At 54.4% G+C, this 21,280-nt stretch overlaps 1 protein-coding gene across 1 annotated transcript in view; it reads right to left on the reverse strand.

Moving 5' to 3' along the window:
- The window catches only part of LOC140356764 (acyl-coenzyme A thioesterase 11-like), a 59,976-nt gene that overhangs the window by 2,135 nt on the left and 36,561 nt on the right, over nucleotides 1-21,280 (reverse strand). The gene's annotated exons all lie outside the window — the stretch shown is intronic.

Raw genomic sequence — 21,280 nt, forward strand, 5'->3', positions numbered from 1 at the left:
TTTATTGTAAAAGACCTTGTAGCTTTGTGAAAGAAATGAACCACATTTTTACAAACAGAAACGGTGTCGGGAAATAAGTACATAAATACTGTACTGTACTGAAAACACATATGAAGAATATGAATAAAAAGTAACTGTATTCTAGTACAGTATTATAAAAAAGATCTTGAAAAATTGACTCTTACCCTGTTTAAGTCTAAGGATAGAACTATAAAAAAATATGTTTTCTATCCAGAATGTTCTATCTGTTCCAGACTGTCAGGATTTCCATCCCCAACCGGCTGTTTGAGTGGAATAAAGCAATTTCAAGATTTATATGGCAAGGAAAGAAACCTCGAATCCAGTTCAAAATGTTACAATGATCAAAAAAAAAGGAGGCGGGGTTTACCAGCGTTGTTGGTGTGATCCAGAATATGAAGCTCAATGGTCTTATACTGAGAGTCATGTGGTGCCTGAGGTTCCTGTACAGGTCTTATACTGAGAGTCATGTGGTGCCGGGGGTTCCTGTACAGGTCTTATACTGAGAGTCATGTGGTGCCGGGGGTTCCTGTACAGGTCTTATACTGAGAGTCATGTGGTGCCGGAGGTTCCTGTACAGGTCTCATACTGAGAGTCATGTGGTGCCTGAGGTTCCTGTACAGGTCTTATACTGAGAGTCATGTGGTGCCGGAGGTTCCTGTACAGGTCTTATACTGAGAGTCATGTGGTGCCTGAGGTTCCTGTACAGGTCTTATACTGAGAGTCATGTGGTGCCTGAGGTTCCTGTACAGGTCTTATACTGAGAGTCATGTGGTGCCGGGGGTTCCTGTACAGGTCTTATACTGAGAGTCATGTGGTGCCGGGGGTTCCTGTACAGGTCTTATACTGAGAGTCATGTGGTGCCGGGGGTTCCTGTACAGGTCTTATACTGAGAGTCATGTGGTGCCGGGGGTTCCTGTACAGGTCTTATACTGAGAGTCATGTGGTGCCGGGGGTTCCTGTACAGGTCTTATACTGAGAGTCATGTGGTGCCGGGGGTTCCTGTACAGGTCTTATACTGAGAGTCATGTGGTGCCGGAGGTTCCTGTACAGGTCTTATACTGAGAGTCATGTGGTGCCTGAGGTTCCTGTACAGGTCTTATACTGAGAGTCATGTGGTGCCTGAGGTTCCTGTACAGGTCTTATACTGAGAGTCATGTGGTGCCGGGGGTTCCTGTACAGGTCTCATACTGAGAGTCATGTGGTGCCGGGGGTTCCTGTACAGGTCTTATACTGAGAGTCATGTGGTGCCGGGGGCTCCTGTACAGGTCTTATACTGAGAGTCATGTGGTGCCTGAGGTTCCTGTACAGGTCTTATACTGAGAGTCATGTGGTGCCGGAGGTTCCTGTACAGGTCTAATACTGAGAGTCATGTGGTGCCTGAGGTTCCTGTACAGGTCTTATACTGAGAGTCATGTGGTGCCTGAGGTTCCTGTACAGGTCTTATACTGAGAGTCGTGTGGTGCCGGGGGTTCCTGTACAGGTCTTATACTGAGAGTCATGTGGTGCCGGGGGTTCCTGTACAGGTCTCATACTGAGAGTCATGTGGTGCCGGGGGTTCCTGTACAGGTCTCATACTGAGAGTCATGTGGTGCTGGGGGTTCCAGTACAGGTCTTATACTGAGAGTCATGTGGTGCCGGGGGTTCCTGTACAGGTCTTATACTGAGAGTAATGTGGTGCCGGGGGTTCCTGTACAGGTCTTACTGCAGATGACAGACGCTTGAGTCATGAGGAGGAAGTGAAGAATCCCTGGGTCAAATCTGTTCTTACAACATGGAAGGAGCTGATCAGAACAAACAAACTAAACACAGATGTTACAAACTTAAACTGGTTGTCTAAAGTTTCACATCTACAGCACAGATTTAAGGTTTAAAGTCTGGACAACAAAAGGCATAAAAGTTTTTCACCAGATGTAAAAGAGAATCACATGAAAAGCTATAGATGAGTTGAAAGAATTCTTTGACTTGGAGAAACAGGACTTTTATAGGTTTTAACAAATAAGGAGTTATTATAACCAGTTCAGTTGTATCATCTGGACTCCAGAGTCCAGATGATACAACTGAATCTTTTTCTACAACGGAACACTCCTGGACGAATCATAACCAAGACATTAAACAAAGTCATGGCCATTATAACCCTCTGACAAGGTTTTTTCATTGAAGCTTATAAATCAGAACTTTCAAGGGGAATAATATCTCAAATATATCAAAGTATTAACAATCATAAGCCCATGTCAAAGTGCCCATTATTCACAAGGACATTCCAACTGTTGGAGAGAGTGTGGCTCCAGGAGGCGACCATCACCACGTGTTCTGGACCGTACCATCACCACGTGTTCTGGACCGTACCATCACCGCGTGTTCAGGACCGTACCATCACCGCGTGTTCTGGACCGTACCATCACCACGTGTTCTGGACCGTACCATCACCACGTGTTCTGGACCGTACCATCACCATGTGTTCTGGACCGTACCATCACTACCATCACCACGTGTTCTGGACCGTACCATCACCACGTTTTCTGGACCGTACCACGTGTTCTGGACCGTACCATCACCACGTGTTCTGGACCGTACCATGACCACGTGTTCTGGACCCTACCATCACCGTGTGTTCTGGACCGTACCATCACCGCGTGTTCTGGACCGTACCATCACCACGTGTTCTGGACCGTATCATCACCATGTGTTCTGGACCGTACCACGTGTTCTGGACCGTACCATCACCGCGTGTTCTGGACCGTACCATCACCACGTGTTCTGGACCGTACCATCACCACGTGTTCTGGACCGTACCATCACCACGTGTTCTGGACCGTACCATCACCGCGTGTTCAGGACCGTACCATCACCGCGTGTTCAGGACCGTACCATCACCGCGTGTTCTGGACCGTACCATCACCGCGTGTTCTGGACCGTACCATCACCACGTGTTCTGGACCGTACCATCACCACGTGTTCTGGACCGTACCATCACCACGTGTTCAGGACCGTACCATCACCACGTGTTCTGGACCGTACCACGTGTTCTGGACCGTACCATCACCACGTGTTCTGGACCGTACCATCACCCCGTGTTCTGGACCGTACCATCACCACGTGTTCAGGACCGTACCATCAACACGTGTTCTGGACCGTACCATCACCACGTGTTCTGGACCGTACCATCACCACGTGTTCTGGACCGTACCATCACCACGTGTTCTGGACCGTACCATCACCGCGTGTTCAGGACCGTACCATCACCGCGTGTTCTGGACCGTACCATCACCACGTGTTCAGGACCGTACCATCACCGCGTGTTCTGGACCGTACCATCACCGCGTGTTCTGGACCGTACCATCACAGCGTGTTCTGGACCGTACCATCACCACGTGTTCAGGACCGTACCATCACCACGTGTTCTGTACCGTACCATCACCACGAGTTCTGGACCGTACCACGTGTTCTGGACCGTACCATCACCACGTGTTCAGGACCGTACCATCACCACGTGTTCTGGACCGTACCATCACCACGTGTTCAGGACCGTACCATCACCACGTGTTCTGGACCGTACCACGTGTTCTGGACCGTACCATCACCACGTGTTCTGGACCGTACCATCACCACGTGTTCTGGACCGTACAATCACCACGTGTTCAGGACCGTACCATCACCACGTGTTCTGGACTGTACCATCAACACGTGTTCTGGACCGTACCATCACCACGTGTTCAGGACCGTACCATCACCACGTGTTCAGGAACGTACCATCACCGTGTGTTCTGGACCGTACCATCACCACGTGTTCTGGACCGTACCATCACCGCGTGTTCTGGACCGTACCATCACCACGTGTTCTGGACGTACCATCACCATGTGTTTTGGACCGTACCACGTGTTCTGGACCGTACCATCACCACGTGTTCTGGACCGTACCATCACCCCGTGTTCTGGACCGTACCATCACCACGTGTTCTGGACCGTACCATCACCACGTGTTCTGAACCGTACCATCACCACGTGTTCTGGACCGTACCATCACCACATGTTCTGGACCGTACCATCAACACGTGTTCTGGACCGTACCATCACCACGTGTTCTGGACCGTACCATCACCACGTGTTCTGGACCGTACCATCACCGCGTGTTCAGGACCGTACCATCACCGCGTGTTCAGGACCGTACCATCACCACGTGTTCTGGACCGTACCATCACCACGTGTTCAGGACCGTACCATCACCGCGTGTTCTGGACCGTACCATCACCGCGTGTTCAGGACCGTACCATCACCGCGTGTTCTGGACCGTACCACCACCGCGTGTTCTGGACCGTACCATCAACACGTGTTCTGGACCGTACCATCACTACCATCACCACGTGTTCTGGACCGTACCATCACCACGTGTTCTGGACCGTACCATCACCACGTGTTCTGGACCATACCATCACCACGTGTTCTGGACCGTACCATCACCACGTGTTCAGGACCGTACCATCACCACGTGTTCTGGACCGTACCACGTGTTCTGGACCGTACCATCACCACGTGTTCTGGACCGTACCATCACCCCATGTTCTGGACCGTACCATCACCACGTGTTCTGGACCGTACCATCACTACCATCACCACGTGTTCTGGACCGTACCATCAACACGTGTTCTGGACCGTACCATCACCACGTGTTCTGGACCGTACCATCACCACGTGTTCTGGACCGTACCATCACCACGTGTTCAGGACCGTACCATCACCACGTGTTCTGGACCGTACCACGTGTTCTGGACCGTACCATCACCACGTGTTCTGGACCGTACCATCACCGCGTGTTCTGGACCGTACCATCACCGCGTGTTCTGGACCGTACCATCACCCCGTGTTCTGGACCATACCATCAACACGTGTTCTGGACCGTACCATCACTACCATCACCACGTGTTCTGGACCGTACCATCAACACGTGTTCTGGACCGTACCATCACCACGTGTTCTGGACCGTACCATCACCACGTGTTCTGGACCGTACCATCACCACGTGTTCTGGACCGTACCGCGTGTTCTGGACCGTACCATCACCACGTATTCTGGACCGTACCATGTGTTCTGGACCGTACCATCACCATGTGTTCTGGACCGTACCACGTGTTGTGGACCGTACCATCACCGCGTGTTCTGGACCGTACCATCACCCCGTGTTCTGGACCGTACCATCACCACGTGTTCTGGACCGTACCATCACCACGTGTTCTGAACCGTACCATCACCACGTGTTCTGTACCGTACCATCACTACCATCACCACGTGTTCTGGACCGTACCATCAACACGTGTTCTGGACCGTACCATCACCACGTGTTCTGGACCGTACCATCACCACGTGTTCTGGACCGTACCATCACCACGTGTTCAGGACCGTACCATCACCACGTGTTCTGGACCGTACCATCACCGCGTGTTCAGGACCGTAATATCACCGCGTGTTCAGGACCGTACCATCACCACGTGTTCTGGACCGTACCATCACCACGTGTTCAGGACCGTACAATCACCGCGTGTTCAGGACCGTACCATCACCGCGTGTTCTGGACCGTACCACCACCGCGTGTTCTGGACCGTACCATCACCTAGTGTTCTGGACCGTACCATCACTACCATCACCACATGTTCTGGACCGTACCATCACCACATGTTCTGGACCGTACCACGTGTTCTGGACCGTACCATCACCACGTGTTCTGGACCGTACCATCACCACGTGTTCTGGACCGTACCATCACCACGTGTTCAGGACCGTACCATCACCACGTGTTCTGGACCGTACCACGTGTTCTGGACCGTACCATCACCGCGTGTTCTGGACCGTACCATCACCGCGTGTTCTGGACCGTACCATCACCGCGTGTTCTGGACCGTACCATCACCGCGTGTTCTGGACCGTACCATCACCCCGTGTTCTGGACCGTACCATCAACACGTGTTCTGGACCGTACCATCACTACCATCACCACGTGTTCTGGACCGTACCATCAACACGTGTTCTGGACCGTACCATCAGCACGTGTTCTGGACTGTACCATCACCACGTGTTCTGGACCGTACCATCACCACGTGTTCTGGACCGTACCGCGTGTTCTGGACCGTACCATCACCACGTATTCTGGACCGTACCATGTGTTCTGGACCGTACCATCACCATGTGTTCTGGACCGTACCACGTGTTGTGGACCGTACCATCACCGCGTGTTCTGGACCGTACCATCACCCCGTGTTCTGGACCGTAATATCACCACGTGTTCTGGACCGTACCATCACCACGTGTTCTGAGCCGTACCATCACCACGTGTTCTGTACCGTACCATCACTACCATCACCGCGTGTTCTGGACCGTACCATCACCGCGTGTTCAGGACCGTACCATCGCCACGTGTTCTGGACCGTACCATCACCGCGTGTTCTGGACCGTACCATCACCACGTATTCTGGACCGTACCATCACCATGTGTTCTGGACCGTACCACGTGTTCTGGACCGTACCATCACCACGTGTTCTGGACCGTACCATCACCCCGTGTTCTGGACCGTACCATCACCACGTGTTCTGGACCGTACCATCACCACGTGTTCTGAACCGTACCATCACCACGTGTTCTGTACCGTACCATCACTACCATCACCACGTGTTCTGGACCGTACCATCAACACGTGTTCTGGACCGTACCATCACCACGTGTTCTGGACCGTACCATCACCACGTGTTCAGGACCGTACCATCACCGCGTGTTCAGGACCGTACCATCACCGCGTGTTCAGGACCGTACCATCACCGCTTGTTCTGGACCGTACCACCACCGCGTGTTCTGGACCGTACCATCACCTAGTGTTCTGGACCGTACCATCACTACCATCACCACGTGTTCTGGACCGTACCATCACTACCATCACCACGTGTTCTGGACCGTACCATCACCACGTGTTCTGGACCGTACCATCACGACGTGTTCTGGACCGTACCATCACGACGTGTTCTGGACCGTACCACATGTTCTGGACCGTACCATCACCACGTGTTCTGGACTGTACCATCACCCCGTGTTCTGGACCGTACCATCACCACGTGTTCTGGACCGTACCATCACCACGTGTTCTGGACCGTACCATCACCACGTGTTCTGGACCGTACCGCGTGTTCTGGACCGTACCATCACCACGTATTCTGGACCGTACCACGTGTTCTGGACCGTACCATCACCATGTGTTCTGGACCGTACCACGTGTTCTGGACCGTACCATCACCGCGTGTTCTGGACCGTACCATCACCCCGTGTTCTGGACCATACCATCACCACGTGTTCTGGACCGTACCATCACCACGTGTTCTGAACCGTACCATCACCACGTGTTCTGTACCGTACCATCACTACCATCACCACGTGTTCTGGACCGTACCATCAACACGTGTTCTGGACCGTACCATCACCACGTGTTCTGGACCGTACCATCACCACGTATTCTGGACCGTACCATCACCACGTGTTCAGGACCGTACCATCACTACCATCACCACGTGTTCTGGACCGTACAATCACCGCGTGTTCAGGACCGTACCATCACCGCGTGTTCTGGACCGTACCATCACCTAGTGTTCTGGACCGTACCATCACTACCATCACCACGTGTTCTGGACCGTACCATCACTACCATCACCACGTGTTCTGGACCGTACCATCACTACCATCACCACGTGTTCTGGACCGTACCACGTGTTCTGGACCGTACCATCACCACGTGTTCTGGACCGTACCATCACCACGTGTTCTGGACCATACCATCACCATGTGTTCAGGACCGTACCATCACCGCGTGTTCTGGACCGTACCATCACCACGTGTTCAGGACCGTACCATCACCGCGTGTTCTGGACCGTACCATCACCGCGTGTTCAGGACCGTACCATCACCACGTGTTCTGGACCGTACCATCACCGCGTGTTCTGGACCGTACCATCACCACGTATTCTGAACCGTACCATCACCATGTGTTCTGGACCGTACCACGTGTTCTGGACCGTACCATCACCACGTGTTCTGGACCGTACCATCACCCCGTGTTCTGGACCGTACCATCACCACGTGTTCTGGACCGTACCATCAATACCATCACCACGTGTTCTGGACCGTACCATCACCACGTGTTCTGGACCGTACCATCACCACGTGTTCTGGACCGTACCATCACCACGTGTTCAGGACCGTACCATCACCGTGTGTTCTGGACCGTACCATCACCGCGTGTTCAGGACCGTACCATCACCGCGTGTTCTGGACCGTAACACCACCGCGTGTTCTGGACCGTACCATCAACACGTGTTCTGGACCGTACCATCACTACCATCACCACGTGTTCTGGACCGTACCATCACCACGTGTTCTGGACCGTACCATCACCACGTGTTCTGGACCGTACCATCACCACGTGTTCTGGACCGTACCATCACCACGTGTTCAGGACCGTACCATCACCACGTGTTCTGGACCGTACCACGTGTTCTGGACCGTACCATCACAACGTGTTCTGGACTGTACCATCACCCCATGTTCTGGACCGTACCATCACCACGTGTTCCTGACCGTACCATCACTACCATCACCACGTGTTCTGGACCGTACCATCAACACGTGTTCTGGACCGTACCATCACCACGTGTTCTGGACCGTACCATCACCACGTGTTCTGGACCGTACCATCACCACGTGTTCAGGACCGTACCATCACCACGTGTTCTGGACCGTACCACGTGTTCTGGACCGTACCATCACCACGTGTTCTGGACCGTACCATCAACACGTGTTCTGGGCCGTACCATCACTACCATCACCACGTGTTCTGGACCGTACCATCACCACGTGTTCTGGACCATACCATCACCACGTGTTCAGGACCGTACCATCACCGCGTGTTCTGGACCGTACCATCACCACGTGTTCAGGACCGTACCATCACCGCGTGTTCTGGACCGTACCATCACCGCGTGTTCAGGACCGTACCATCACCACGTGTTCTGGACCGTACCATCACCACGTGTTCAGGACCGTACCATCACCACGTGTTCTGGACCGTACCACGTGTTCTGGACCGTACCATCACCACGTGTTCTGGACCGTACCATCACCCCGTGTTCTGGACCGTACCATCACCACGTGTTCTGGACCGTACCATCACCACGTGTTCTGAACCGTACCATCACCACGTGTTCTGTACCGTACCATCACTACCATCACCACGTGTTCTGGACCGTACCATCAACACGTGTTCTGGACCGTACCATCACCACGTGTTCTGGACCGTACCATCACCACGTGTTCAGGACCGTACCATCACCGCGTGTTCAGGACCGTACCATCACCGCGTGTTCAGGACCGTACCATCACCGCTTGTTCTGGACCGTACCACCACCGCGTGTTCTGGACCGTACCATCACCTAGTGTTCTGGACCGTACCATCACTACCATCACCACGTGTTCTGGACCGTACCATCACTACCATCACCACGTGTTCTGGACCGTACCATCACCACGTGTTCTGGACCGTACCATCACGACGTGTTCTGGACCGTACCATCACGACGTGTTCTGGACCGTACCACATGTTCTGGACCGTACCATCACCACGTGTTCTGGACTGTACCATCACCCCGTGTTCTGGACCGTACCATCACCACGTGTTCTGGACCGTACCATCACCACGTGTTCTGGACCGTACCATCACCACGTGTTCTGGACCGTACCGCGTGTTCTGGACCGTACCATCACCACGTATTCTGGACCGTACCACGTGTTCTGGACCGTACCATCACCATGTGTTCTGGACCGTACCACGTGTTCTGGACCGTACCATCACCGCGTGTTCTGGACCGTACCATCACCCCGTGTTCTGGACCATACCATCACCACGTGTTCTGGACCGTACCATCACCACGTGTTCTGAACCGTACCATCACCACGTGTTCTGTACCGTACCATCACTACCATCACCACGTGTTCTGGACCGTACCATCAACACGTGTTCTGGACCGTACCATCACCACGTGTTCTGGACCGTACCATCACCACGTATTCTGGACCGTACCATCACCACGTGTTCAGGACCGTACCATCACTACCATCACCACGTGTTCTGGACCGTACAATCACCGCGTGTTCAGGACCGTACCATCACCGCGTGTTCTGGACCGTACCATCACCTAGTGTTCTGGACCGTACCATCACTACCATCACCACGTGTTCTGGACCGTACCATCACTACCATCACCACGTGTTCTGGACCGTACCATCACTACCATCACCACGTGTTCTGGACCGTACCACGTGTTCTGGACCGTACCATCACCACGTGTTCTGGACCGTACCATCACCACGTGTTCTGGACCATACCATCACCATGTGTTCAGGACCGTACCATCACCGCGTGTTCTGGACCGTACCATCACCACGTGTTCAGGACCGTACCATCACCGCGTGTTCTGGACCGTACCATCACCGCGTGTTCAGGACCGTACCATCACCACGTGTTCTGGACCGTACCATCACCGCGTGTTCTGGACCGTACCATCACCACGTATTCTGAACCGTACCATCACCATGTGTTCTGGACCGTACCACGTGTTCTGGACCGTACCATCACCACGTGTTCTGGACCGTACCATCACCCCGTGTTCTGGACCGTACCATCACCACGTGTTCTGGACCGTACCATCAATACCATCACCACGTGTTCTGGACCGTACCATCACCACGTGTTCTGGACCGTACCATCACCACGTGTTCTGGACCGTACCATCACCACGTGTTCAGGACCGTACCATCACCGTGTGTTCTGGACCGTACCATCACCGCGTGTTCAGGACCGTACCATCACCGCGTGTTCTGGACCGTAACACCACCGCGTGTTCTGGACCGTACCATCAACACGTGTTCTGGACCGTACCATCACCACGTGTTCTGGACCGTACCATCACCACGTGTTCAGGACCGTACCATCACCACGTGTTCTGGACCGTACCACGTGTTCTGGACCGTACCATCACCACGTGTTCTGGACTGTACCATCACCCCATGTTCTGGACCGTACCATCACCACGTGTTCCTGACCGTACCATCACTACCATCACCACGTGTTCTGGACCGTACCATCAACACGTGTTCTGGACCGTACCATCACCACGTGTTCTGGACCGTACCATCACCACGTGTTCTGGACCGTACCATCACCACGTGTTCAGGACCGTACCATCACCACGTGTTCTGGACCGTACCACGTGTTCTGGACCGTACCATCACCACGTGTTCTGGACCGTACCATCAACACGTGTTCTGGACCGTACCATCACTACCATCACCACGTGTTCTGGACCGTACCATCACCACGTGTTCTGGACCATACCATCACCACGTGTTCAGGACCGTACCATCACCGCGTGTTCTGGACCGTACCATCACCACGTGTTCAGGACCGTACCATCACCGCGTGTTCTGGACCGTACCATCACCGCGTGTTCAGGACCGTACCATCACCACGTGTTCTGGACCGTACCATCACCGCGTGTTCTGGACCGTACCATCACCACGTATTCTGGACCGTACCATCACCATGTGTTCTGGACCGTACCACGTATTCTGGACCGTACCATCACCACGTGTTCTGGACCGTACCATCACCCCGTGTTCTGGACCGTACCATCACCACGTGTTCTGGACCGTACCATCACTACCATCACCACGTGTTCTGGACCGTACCATCACCACGTGTTCTGGACCGTACCATCACCACGTGTTCTGGACCGTACCATCACCACGTGTTCAGGACCGTACCATCACCGCGTGTTCAGGACCGTACCATCACCGCGTGTTCTGGACCGTACCACCACCGTGTGTTCTGGACCGTACCATCAACACGTGTTCTGGACCGTACCATCACTACCATCACCACGTGTTCTGGACCGTACCATCACCACGTGTTCTGGACCGTACCATCACCACGTGTTCTGGACCGTACCATCACCACGTGTTCAGGACCGTACCATCACCACGTGTTCTGGACCTTTCCACGTGTTCTGGACCGTACCATCACCACGTGTTCTGGACCGTACCATCACCCCATGTTCTGGACCGTACCATCACCACGTGTTCCTGACCGTACCATCACTACCATCACCACGTGTTCTGGACCGTACCATCAACACGTGTTCTGGACCGTACCATCACCACGTGTTCTGGACCGTACCATCACCACGTGTTCAGGACCGTACCATCACCACGTGTTCTGGACCGTACCACGTGTTCTGGACCGTACCATCACCACGTGTTCTGGACCGTACCATCAACACGTGTTCTGGACCGTACCATCACTACCATAACCACGTGTTCTGGACCGTACCATCAACACGTGTTCTGGACCGTACCATCACCACGTGTTCTGGACCGTACCATCACCACGTGTTCTGGACCGTACCATCACCACGTGTTCTGGACCGTACCGCGTGTTCTGGACCGTACCATCACCACGTATTCTGGACCGTACCATCACCGCGTGTTCTGGACCGTACCATCACCCCGTGTTCTGGACCGTACCATCACCACGTGTTCTGGACCGTACCATCACCACGTGTTCTGAACCGTACCATCACCACGTGTTCTGTACCGTACCATCACTACCATCACCACGTGTTCTGGACCGTACCATCAACACGTGTTCTGGACCGTACCATCACCACGTGTTCTGGACCGTACCATCACCACGTGTTCAGGACCGTACCATCACCACGTGTTCTGGACCGTACCATCACCGCGTGTTCAGGACCGTACCATCACCGCGTGTTCAGGACCGTACCATCACCACGTGTTCTGGACCGTACCATCACCACGTGTTCAGGACCGTACAATCACCGCGTGTTCAGGACCGTACCATCACCGCGTGTTCTGGACCGTACCACCACCGCGTGTTCTGGACCGTACCATCACCACGTATTCTGGACCGTACCACGTGTTCTGGACCGTACCATCACCATGTGTTCTGGACCGTACCACGTGTTCTGGACCGTACCATCACCGCGTGTTCTGGACCGTACCATCACCCCGTGTTCTGGACCATACCATCACCACGTGTTCTGGACCGTACCATCACCACGTGTTCTGAACCGTACCATCACCACGTGTTCTGTACCGTACCATCACTACCATCACCACGTGTTCTGGACCGTACCATCAACACGTGTTCTGGACCGTACCATCACCACGTGTTCTGGACCGTACCATCACCACGTGTTCTGGACCGTACCATCACCACGTGTTCAGGACCGTACCATCACTACCATCACCACGTGTTCTGGACCGTACCATCACCGCGTGTTCTGGACCGTACCATCACCGCGTGTTCTGGACCGTACCATCACCGCGTGTTCAGGACCGTACCATCACCACGTGTTCTGGACCGTACCATCACCGCGTGTTCTGGACCGTACCATCACCACGTATTCTGAACCGTACCATCACCATGTGTTCTGGACCGTACCATCACCACGTGTTCTGGACCGTACCATCACCACGTGTTCTGGACCGTACCATCACCCCGTGTTCTGGACCGTACCATCACCACGTGTTCTGGACCGTACCATCAATACCATCACCACGTGTTCTGGACCGTACCATCACCACGTGTTCTGGACCGTACCATCACCACGTGTTCTGGACCGTACCATCACCACGTGTTCAGGACCGTACCATCACCACGTGTTCAGGACCGTACCATCACCGTGTGTTCTGGACCGTACCATCACCGCGTGTTCAGGACCGTACCATCACCGCGTGTTCTGGACCGTAACACCACCGCGTGTTCTGGACCGTACCATCAACACGTGTTCTGGACCGTACCATCACTACCATCACCACGTGTTCTGGACCATACCATCACCACGTGTTCTGGACCGTACCATCACCACGTGTTCTGGACCGTACCATCACCACGTGTTCTGGACCGTACCATCACCACGTGTTCAGGACCGTACCATCACCACGTGTTCTGGACCGTACCACGTGTTCTGGACCGTACCATCACCACGTGTTCTGGACTGTACCATCACCCCATGTTCTGGACCGTACCATCACCACGTGTTCCTGACCGTACCATCACTACCATCACCACGTGTTCTGGACCGTACCATCAACACGTGTTCTGGACCGTACCATCACCACGTGTTCTGGACCGTACCATCACCACGTGTTCTGGACCGTACCACGTGTTCTGGACCGTACCATCACCACGTGTTCTGGACCGTACCATCAACACGTGTTCTGGACCGTACCATCACTACCATCACCACGTGTTCTGGACCGTACCATCACCACGTGTTCTGGACCATACCATCACCACGTGTTCAGGACCGTACCATCACCGCGTGTTCTGGACCGTACCATCACCACGTGTTCAGGACCGTACCATCACCGCGTGTTCTGGACCGTACCATCACCGCGTGTTCAGGACCGTACCATCACCACGTGTTCTGGACCGTACCATCACCGCGTGTTCTGGACCGTACCATCACCACGTATTCTGGACCGTACCATCACCATGTGTTCTGGAACGTACCACGTATTCTGGACCGTACCATCACCACGTGTTCTGGACCGTACCATCACCCCGTGTTCTGGACCGTACCATCACCACGTGTTCTGGACCGTACCATCACTACCATCACCACGTGTTCTGGACCGTATCATCACCACGTGTTCTGGACCGTACCATCACCACGTGTTCTGGACCGTACCATCACCACGTGTTCAGGACCGTACCATCACCGCGTGTTCAGGACCGTACCATCACCGCGTGTTCTGGACCGTACCACCACCGTGTGTTCTGGACCGTACCATCAACACGTGTTCTGGACCGTACCATCACTACCATCACCACGTGTTCTGGACCGTACCATCACCACGTGTTCTGGACCGTACCATCACCACGTGTTCTGGACCGTACCATCACCACGTGTTCTGGACCGTACCATCACCACGTGTTCAGGACCGTACCATCACCACGTGTTCTGGACCTTTCCACGTGTTCTGGACCGTACCATCACCACGTGTTCTGGACCGTACCATCACCCCATGTTCTGGACCGTACCATCACCACGTGTTCCTGACCGTACCATCACTACCATCACCACGTGTTCTGGACCGTACCATCAACACGTGTTCTGGACCGTACCATCACCACGTGTTCTGGACCGTACCATCACCACGTGTTCAGGACCGTACCATCACCACGTGTTCTGGACCGTACCACGTGTTCTGGACCGTACCATCACCACGTGTTCTGGACCGTACCATCAACACGTGTTCTGGACCGTACCATCACTACCATAACCACGTGTTCTGGACCGTACCATCAACACGTGTTCTGGACCGTACCATCACCACGTGTTCTGGACCGTACCATCACCACGTGTTCTGGACCGTACCGCGTGTTCTGGACCGTACCATCACCACGTATTCTGGACCGTACCATCACCGCGTGTTCTGGACCGTACCATCACCCCGTGTTCTGGACCGTACCATCACCACGTGTTCTGGACCGTACCATCACCACGTGTTCTGAACCGTACCATCACCACGTGTTCTGTACCGTACCATCACTACCATCACCACGTGTTCTGGACCGTACCATCAACACGTGTTCTGGACCGTACCATCACCACGTGTTCTGGACCGTACCATCACCACGTGTTCAGGACCGTACCATCACCACGTGTTCTGGACCGTACCATCACCGCGTGTTCAGGACCGTACCATCACCGCGTGTTCAGGACCGTACCATCACCACGTGTTCTGGACCGTACCATCACCACGTGTTCAGGACCGTACAATCACCGCGTGTTCAGGACCGTACCATCACCGCGTGTTCTGGACCGTACCACCACCGCGTGTTCTGGACCGTACCATCACCTAGTGTTCTGGACCGTACCATCACTACCATCACCACGTGTTCTGGACCGTACCATCACTACCATCACCACGTGTTCTGGACCGTACCATCACCACGTGTTCTGGACCGTACCACGTGTTCTGGACCGTACCATCACCACGTGTTCTGGACCGTACCATCACCACGTGTTCTGGACCATACCATCACCACGTGTTCAGGACCGTACCATCACCGCGTGTTCTGGACCGTACCATCACCGCGTGTTCAGGACCGTACCATCGCCACGTGTTCTGGACCGTACCATCACCGCGTGTTCTGGACCGTACCATCACCACGTATTCTGGACCGTACCATCACCATGTGTTCTGGACCGTACCACGTGTTCTGGACCGTACCATCACCACGTGTTCTGGACCGTACCATCACCCCGTGTTCTGGACCGTACCATCACCACGTGTTCTGGACCGTACCATCACCACGTGTTCTGTACCGTACCATCACTACCATCACCACGTGTTCTGGACCGTACCATCAACACGTGTTCTGGACCGTACCATCACCACGTGTTCTGGACCGTACCGCGTGTTCTGGACCGTACCATCACCACGTATTCTGGACCGTACCATCACCGCGTGTTCTGGACCGTACCATCACCCCGTGTTCTGGACCGTACCATCACCACGTGTTCTGGACCGTACCATCACCACGTGTTCTGAACCGTACCATCACCACGTGTTCTGTACCGTACCATCACTACCATCACCACGTGTTCTGGACCGTACCATCAACACGTGTTCTGGACCGTACCATCACCACGTGTTCTGGACCGTACCATCACCACGTGTTCAGGACCGTACCATCACCACGTGTTCTGGACCGTACCATCACCGCGTGTTCAGGACCGTACCATCACCGCGTGTTCAGGACCGTACCATCACCACGTGTTCTGGACCGTACCATCACCACGTGTTCAGGACCGTACAATCACCGCGTGTTCAGGACCGTACCATCACCGCGTGTTCTGGACCGTACCACCACCGCGTGTTCTGGACCGTACCATCACCTAGTGTTCTGGACCGTACCATCACTACCATCACCACGTGTTCTGGACCGTACCATCACTACCATCACCACGTGTTCTGGACCGTACCATCACCACGTGTTCTGGACCGTACCACGTGTTCTGGACCGTACCATCACCACGTGTTCTGGACCGTACCATCACCACGTGTTCTGGACCATACCATCACCACGTGTTCAGGACCGTACCATCACCGCGTGTTCTGGACCGTACCATCACCGCGTGTTCAGGACCGTACCATCGCCACGTGTTCTGGACCGTACCATCACCGCGTGTTCTGGACCGTACCATCACCACGTATTCTGGACCGTACCATCACCATGTGTTCTGGACCGTACCACGTGTTCTGGACCGTACCATCACCACGTGTTCTGGACCGTACCATCACCCCGTGTTCTGGACCGTACCATCACCACGTGTTCTGGACCGTACCATCACCACGTGTTCTGAACCGTACCATCACCACGTGTTCTGTACCGTACCATCACTACCATCACCACGTGTTCTGGACCGTACCATCAACACGTGTTCTGGACCGTACCATCACCACGTGTTCTGGACCGTACCATCACCACGTGTTCAGGACCGTACCATCACCGCGTGTTCAGGACCGTACCATCACCGCGTGTTCAGGACCGTACCATCACCGCTTGTTCTGGACCGTACCACCACCGCGTGTTCTGGACCGTACCATCACCTAGTGTTCTGGACCGTACCATCACTACCATCACCACGTGTTCTGGACCGTACCATCACTACCATCACCACGTGTTCTGGACCGTACCATCACCACGTGTTCTGGACCGTACCATCACGACGTGTTCTGGACCGTACCATCACGACGTGTTCTGGACCGTACCACGTGTTCTGGACCGTACCATCACCACGTGTTCTGGACCGTACCATCACGACGTGTTCTGGACCGTACCATCACGACGTGTTCTGGACCGTACCACGTGTTCTGGACCGTACCATCACCACGTGTTCTGGACCGTACCATCACCACGTGTTCTGGACCGTACCATCACCACGTGTTCTGGACCGTACCATCACCACGTGTTCTGGACCGTACCGCGTGTTCTGGACCGTACCATCACCACGTATTCTGGACCGTACCACGTGTTCTGGACCATACCATCACCACGTGTTCTGGACCGTACCATCACCACGTGTTCTGGACCGTACCGCGTGTTCTGGACCGTACCATCACCACGTATTCTGGACCGTACCACGTGTTCTGGACCATACCATCACCATGTGTTCTGGACCGTACCACGTGTTCTGGACCGTACCATCACCACGTGTTCTGGACCGTACCATCACCCCGTGTTCTGGACCATACCATCACCACGTGTTCTGGACCGTACCATCACCACGTGTTCTGAACCGTACCATCACCACGTGTTCTGGACCGTACCATCACTACCATCACCACGTGTTCTGAACCGTACCATCACCACGTGTTCTGTACCGTACCATCACTACCATCACCACGTGTTCTGGACCGTACCATCACTACCATCACCACGTGTTCTGGACCGTACCATCACCACGTGTTCTGGACCGTACCATCACCCCGTGTTCTGGACCGTACCATCACCACGTGTTCTGGACCGTACCATCACTACCATCACCACGTGTTCTGGACCGTACCATCACCACGTGTTCTGGACCGTACCATCACCACGTGTTCTGGACCGTACCATCACCACGTGTTCAGGACCGTACCATCACCGCGTGTTCAGGACCGTACCATCACCGCGTGTTCTGGACCGTACCACCACCGTGTGTTCTGGACCGTACCATCAACACGTGTTCTGGACCGTACCATCACTACCATCACCACGTGTTCTGGACCGTACCATCACCACGTGTTCTGGACCGTACCATCACCACGTGTTCTGGACCGTACCATCACCACGTGTTCTGGACCGTACCATCAACACGTGTTCTGGACCGTACCATCACTACCATCACCACGTGTTCTGGACCGTACCATCAACACGTGTTCTGGACCGTACCATCAGCACGTGTTCTGGACCGTACCATCACCACGTGTTCTGGACCGTACCATCACCACGTGTTCTGGACCGTACCGCGTGTTCTGGACCGTACCATCACCACGTATTCTGGACCGTACCATGTGTTCTGGACCGTACCATCACCATGTGTTCTGGACCGTACCACGTGTTGTGGACCGTACCATCACCGCGTGTTCTGGACCGTACCATCACCCCGTGTTCTGGACCGTACCATCACCACGTGTTCTGGACCGTACCATCACCACGTGTTCTGAGCCGTACCATCACCACGTGTTCTGTACCGTACCATCACTACCATCACCGCGTGTTCTGGACCGTACCATCACCGCGTGTTCAGGACCGTACCATCGCCACGTGTTCTGGACCGTACCATCACCGCGTGTTCTGGACCGTACCATCACCACGTATTCTGGACCGTACCATCACCATGTGTTCTGGACCGTACCACGTGTTCTGGACCGTACCATCACCACGTGTTCTGGACCGTACCATCACCCCGTGTTCTGGACCGTACCATCACCACGTGTTCTGGACCGTACCATCACCACGTGTTCTGAACCGTACCATCACCACGTGTTCTGTACCGTACCATCACTACCATCACCACGTGTTCTGGACCGTACCATCAACACGTGTTCTGGACCGTACCATCACCACGTGTTCTGTACCGTACCATCACTACCATCACCACGTGTTCTGGACCGTACCATCAACACGTGTTCTGGACCGTACCATCACCACGTGTTCTGGACCGTACCATCACCACGTGTTCAGGACCGTACCATCACCGCGTGTTCAGGACCGTACCATCACCGCGTGTTCAGGACCGTACCATCACCGCTTGTTCTGGACCGTACCACCACCGCGTGTTCTGGACCGTACCATCACCTAGTGTTCTGGACCGTACCATCACTACCATCACCACGTGTTCTGGACCGTACCATCACTACCATCACCACGTGTTCTGGACCGTACCATCACCACGTGTTCTGGACCGTACCATCACGACGTGTTCTGGACCGTACCATCACGACGTGTTCTGGACCGTACCACATGTTCTGGACCGTACCATCAACACGTGTTCTGGACCGTACCATCACTACCATCACCACGTGTTCTGGACCGTACCATCACCACGTGTTCTGGACCGTACCATCACCACGTGTTCTGGACCGTACCATCACCACGTGTTCAGGACCGTACCATCACCACGTGTTCTGGACCTTTCCACGTGTTCTGGACCGTACCATCACCACGTGTTCTGGACCGTACCATCACCCCATGTTCTGGACCGTACCATCACCACGTGTTCCTGACCGTACCATCACTACCATCACCACGTGTTCTGGACCGTACCATCAACACGTGTTCTGGACGTACCATCACCACGTGTTCTGGACCGTACCATCACCACGTGTTCAGGACCGTACCATCACCACGTGTTCTGGACCGTACCACGTGTTCTGGACCGTACCATCACCACGTGTTCTGGACCGTACCATCAACACGTGTTCTGGACCGTACCATCACTACCATAACCACGTGTTCTGGACCGTACCATCAACACGTGTTCTGGACCGTACCATCACCACGTGTTCTGGACCGTACCATCACCACGTGTTCTGGACCGTACCATCACCACGTGTTCTGGACCGTACCACATGTTCTGGACCGTACCATCACCACGTGTTCTGGACTGTACCATCACCCCGTGTTCTGGACCGTACCATCACCACGTGTTCTGGACCGTACCATCACCACGTGTTCTGGACCGTACCATCACCACGTGTTCTGGACCGTACCGCGTGTTCTGGACCGTACCATCACCACGTATTCTGGACCGTACCACGTGTTCTGGACCGTACCATCACCATGTGTTCTGGACCGTACCACGTGTTCTGGACCGTACCATCACCGCGTGTTCTGGACCGTACCATCACCCCGTGTTCTGGACCATACCATCACCACGTGTTCTGGACCGTACCATCACCACGTGTTCTGAACCGTACCATCACCACGTGTTCTGTACCGTACCATCACTACCATCACCACGTGTTCTGGACCGTACCATCAACACGTGTTCTGGACCGTACCATCACCACGTGTTCTGGACCGTACCATCACCACGTGTTCTGGACCGTACCATCACCACGTGTTCAGGACCGTACCATCACTACCATCAC

The sequence above is a fragment of the Eucyclogobius newberryi genome, unplaced genomic scaffold, assembly GCF_026437365.1.
Source record: "Eucyclogobius newberryi isolate DKJ021-1_F unplaced genomic scaffold, fEucNew1.0.hap1 SCAF_12, whole genome shotgun sequence".
Classification (NCBI taxonomy): Eukaryota; Metazoa; Chordata; class Actinopteri; order Gobiiformes; family Gobiidae; genus Eucyclogobius; species Eucyclogobius newberryi.